At 53.2% G+C, this 5,000-nt stretch overlaps 1 non-coding gene across 1 annotated transcript in view; it reads right to left on the minus strand.

Moving 5' to 3' along the window:
• Window positions 1–1,235, minus strand: part of LOC124580017 — a 1,910-nt gene extending 675 nt beyond the window's left edge. Inside the window, exon 1 of the ribosomal RNA XR_006973135.1 lies at window positions 1–1,235. This exon is cut by the window's left edge and continues 675 nt beyond it. This is a non-coding gene — a ribosomal RNA (small subunit ribosomal RNA).
• Window positions 1,236–5,000: the final 3,765 nt, after the last annotated feature.

Below are 5,000 nucleotides of genomic sequence, written 5' to 3' on the forward strand. Positions count from 1 at the left end.
AAGTTTCAGCTTTGCAACCATACTTCCCCCGGAACCCAAAAGCTTTGGTTTCCCGGAGGCTGCCCGCCGAGTCATCGGAGGAACTGCGGCGGATCGCTGGCTGGCATCGTTTATGGTTAGAACTAGGGCGGTATCTGATCGCCTTCGAACCTCTAACTTTCGTTCTTGATTAATGAAAACATACTTGGCAAATGCTTTCGCTTCTGTTCGTCTTGCGACGATCCAAGAATTTCACCTCTAACGTCGCAATACGAATGCCCCCGCCTGTCCCTATTAATCATTACCTCGGGTTCCGAAAACCAACAAAATAGAACCGAGGTCCTATTCCATTATTCCATGCACACAGTATTCAGGCGGGCTTGCCTGCTTTAAGCACTCTAATTTGTTCAAAGTAAACGTGCCGGCCCACCGAGACACTCACTCAAGAGCACCCTGGTAGGATTGCAACGGGGTCCGCCTCGGGACGCACGAGCACGCACGAGGCGCGTCGCACGCCTTCAGCTCGCCCCACCGGCAGGACGTCCCACGATACATGCCAGTTAAACACCGACGGGCGGTGAACCAACAGCGTGGGACACAAATCCAACTACGAGCTTTTTAACCGCAACAACTTTAATATACGCTATTGGAGCTGGAATTACCGCGGCTGCTGGCACCAGACTTGCCCTCCAATAGATACTCGTTAAAGGATTTAAAGTGTACTCATTCCGATTACGGGGCCTCGGATGAGTCCCGTATCGTTATTTTTCGTCACTACCTCCCCGTGCCGGGAGTGGGTAATTTGCGCGCCTGCTGCCTTCCTTGGATGTGGTAGCCGTTTCTCAGGCTCCCTCTCCGGAATCGAACCCTGATTCCCCGTTACCCGTTACAACCATGGTAGGCGCAGAACCTACCATCGACAGTTGATAAGGCAGACATTTGAAAGATGCGTCGCCGGTACGAGGACCGTGCGATCAGCCCAAAGTTATTCAGAGTCACCAAGGCAAACGGACCGGACGAGCCGACCGATTGGTTTTGATCTAATAAAAGCGTCCCTTCCATCTCTGGTCGGGACTCTGTTTGCATGTATTAGCTCTAGAATTACCACAGTTATCCAAGTAACGTGGGTACGATCTAAGGAACCATAACTGATTTAATGAGCCATTCGCGGTTTCACCTTAATGCGGCTTGTACTGAGACATGCATGGCTTAATCTTTGAGACAAGCATATGACTACTGGCAGGATCAACCAGGGAGCTGCGTCAACTAGAGCTGAGCAGCCGGCCGCCCGGGAGTGTGTCCCGGGGGCCCGCGCGAACACGCAAGCGTCCGCTCAATTATTCTGCAAACAGGAGGAGGCTGAGCTCCCCTGCACAATACACCTCGAAACCCTCTCAGGTCCCGGCGGCGCGCAGCGCCGTCCTAAGTACTTGGTCGGGTTCGAGAGAGGCGCAATCGCCCGGAGTTTGGCGAGTAGACGCTTTAGGTGCGACCACCCGTGCTCCCAACTGAGCTTGCCGCTGCCGACAGAGGCCCGGGAGCGTGCTGTCGTGGCATTGCCGGCGGGAGACAACACGCGCCACCTACGGTGGCCGGCAGCTCCAACGCCAGCGCCACAGAAGGACAAAAGCCCCACTTGGGTGCCGAAGCGAACTCTCCCAGCACAGCGCACGCGCCAACACGTCCGCACAGCTGCGATACAATCCACCTGCGAGAACCGCAGAGGCGACCGAGCAGCAGACGGCGTCGCGGCGCCGAGCGCCGGGCGGCGGCGCATCCTCAGCGCACACAGTCCTCAATCGGACCAGCACACTGCAGATGTCCACCGCGCTTCGCACCGGGCCCGCGAGGACCTACTTTGGCCGCACGGCGCCGCGTGCAGGGTGCGCCGGCGCGCAGCTGCGCCGCCTGCCGCCTCCGTCGGCCGGCGCGCCTGCCACTGGCCGCCCCCACCAGCCGGCTGTAGCGCGTGCGCCCACGCACCGCGCGGCCAGCACGCCGGAAGGCCCCCCCTCACCGGCCGGGGACGGTCCCACCCAGCCACCGCCGCGTATCGCTTCACACCCACATGCCATTCACGTTCGTGGGCATGGTGGGTATCGCTGAAACAACCGGTTGGTAGCTCAACCGATCGTCGCCATCACTGATTCACCTCTAGCGAGAACAACCGCACCACAACGGTTTACCAGTTCTTCATTTGCGTAACGTCACCAGCAAACGTAGACGTCCATCGCCATTTGCAAATTCAACGATTGTTGCATGCCTGTGTCAGGTGTCACGACACACTATGTCTGCCCACATACACGCAACAACATGTGCACGCTTCGCGAACACGTGGAAGGTGGCCCCCGTACGTATGCGATGTCCATTGCGCGAACGACTGTCAACCGGCCTCTGTCGCATGTCGCAGATGTGGAACGCAGTGCACCATGCTATCACGGTGTGTGAGAAGAGACGACTACGTCTGACAACACGCGCCACTACATCAACAGACGGCTCATGCTGATCGCCATCCACGGCATACCATACTGCAATCCAGCTCTTATAGGGAGACGACACGTAGCTGAGTGCACAATATTTGGACCGTATGGTTCGCCGTTGTTGGCGCAGTCGTGGTACGGTCACACATGTACCACGATGTATCATTCAGTACATGAGGACCAATGTGCGGTACAGTGTGTGATTTGGACGTACAACATCAGCGGACAGTTGCCACAAGCCGTACCACAACGTAGGCTGTGCTTCGCCATGCGAATGCCAATGAACAACTGCGAAGGGCATTGAGCATGTACGTCCTGCCGCCATCCGCATTACAGTGTATAGCTGCAAGGTGTTTAACATGAAGCGATACTCTGGGGACCGGGCAGTGCGAGTAGCAAACTATATTGCGGGGGTTGCAGTTAGGCAACACTACACTAATTTAACGCGTCGTATGACAATTACAGAGCAGGTTAAGGCCCAACGTGTGTTGGGTTAAGGCCCAACGTGTGTTGGGTTAAGGCCCAACGTGTGTTGGGTTAAGGCCCAACGTGTGTTGGGTTAAGGCCCAACGTGTGTTGGGTTAAGGCCCAACGTGTGTTGGGTTAAGGCCCAACGTGTGTTGGGTTAAGGCCCAACGTGTGTTGGGTTAAGGCCCAACGTGTGTTGGGTTAAGGCCCAACGTGTGTTGGGTTAAGGCCCAACGTGTGTTGGGTTAAGGCCCAACGTGTGTTGGGTTAAGGCCCAACGTGTGTTGGGTTAAGGCCCAACGTGTGTTGGGTTAAGGCCCAACGTGTGTTGGGTTAAGGCCCAACGTGTGTTGGGTTAAGGCCCAACGTGTGTTGGGTTAAGGCCCAACGTGTGTTGGGTTAAGGCCCAACGTGTGTTGGGTTAAGGCCCAACGTGTGTTGGGTTAAGGCCCAACGTGTGTTGGGTTAAGGCGCAACATAGGTTAGGTTAAGGCGCAACATAGGTTAGGTTAAGGCGCAACATAGGTTAGGTTAAGGCGCAACATAGGTTAGGTTAAGGCGCAACATAGGTTAGGTTAAGGCGCAACATAGGTTAGGTTAAGGCGCAACATAGGTTAGGTTAAGGCGCAACATAGGTTAGGTTACGGCGCAACATAGGTTAGGTTAAGGCGCAACATAGGTTAGGTTAAGGCGCAACATAGGTTAGGTTAAGGCGCAACATAGGTTAGGTTAAGGCGCAACATAGGTTAGGTTAAGGCGCAACATAGGTTAGGTTAAGGCGCAACATAGGTTAGGTTAAGGCGCAACATAGGTTAGGTTAAGGCGCAACATAGGTTAGGTTACGGCGCAACATAGGTTAGGTTAAGGCGCAACATAGGTTAGGTTAAGGCGCAACATAGGTTAGGTTAAGGCGCAACATAGGTTAGGTTACGGCGCAACATAGGTTAGGTTACGGCGCAACATAGGTTAGGTTACGGCGCAACATAGGTTAGGTTAAGGCGCAACATAGGTTAGGTTAAGGCGCAACATAGGTTAGGTTAAGGCGCAACATAGGTTAGGTTAAGGCGCAACATAGGTTAGGTTAAGGCGCAACATAGGTTAGGTTAAGGCGCAACATAGGTTAGGTTAAGGCGCAACATAGGTTAGGTTAAGGCGCAACATGGGTTAGGTTAAGGCGCAACATGGGTTAGGTTAAGGCGCAACATGGGTTAGGTTAAGGCGCAACATGGGTTAGGTTAAGGCGCAACATGGGTTAGGTTAAGGCGCAACATGGGTTAGGTTAAGGCGCAACATGGGTTAGGTTAAGGCGCAACATGGGTTAGGTTAAGGCGCAACATGGGTTAGGTTAAGGCGCAACATGGGTTAGGTTAAGGCGCAACATGGGTTAGGTTAAGGCGCAACATGGGTTAGGTTAAGGTACAATATGGGTTAGGTTAAGGTACAATATGGGTTAGGTTAAGGTACAATATGGGTTAGGTTAAGGTACAATATGGGTTAGGTTAAGGTACAATATGGGTTAGGTTAAGGTACAATATGGGTTAGGTTAAGGTACAATATGGGTTAGGTTAAGGTACAATATGGGTTAGGTTAAGGTACAATATGGGTTAGGTTAAGGTACAATATGGGTTAGGTTAAGGTACAATATGGGTTAGGTTAAGGTACAATACGGGTTAGGTTAAGGTACAATACGGGTTAGGTTAAGGTACAATACGGGTTAGGTTAAGGTACAATACGGGTTAGGTTAAGGTACAATACGGGTTAGGTTAAGGCACTTGGGGGGGGGGGGGGGCCCGGTTTGTTGATTGTGATTATCGTAAGTAAATGACTGCGGCATCATCTGATTTGCCACGTCAGGGTGCACCTTTGGCTCATAACAGGCGGCGCTCTGATTCCATGCTTGTGGCAGACCTGTGTCTTTCATTCCTGCCATTGTTTGTGTGGTGTGACAGGAGGCAGTATTGTGATGTTGGGTGCACCCCTGTCTGGGACATGTGTGGGTGTTGGTGGCTTAGCTGAGCAATGGTGGTTGTCGGAAGGGTGGGATATTCTGTTTTCCGAGTGGACCTCCCGGTC

The sequence above is a fragment of the Schistocerca americana genome, unplaced genomic scaffold (genome assembly GCF_021461395.2).
Source record: "Schistocerca americana isolate TAMUIC-IGC-003095 unplaced genomic scaffold, iqSchAmer2.1 HiC_scaffold_324, whole genome shotgun sequence".
In the NCBI taxonomy this organism is placed as follows: Eukaryota; Metazoa; Arthropoda; class Insecta; order Orthoptera; family Acrididae; genus Schistocerca; species Schistocerca americana.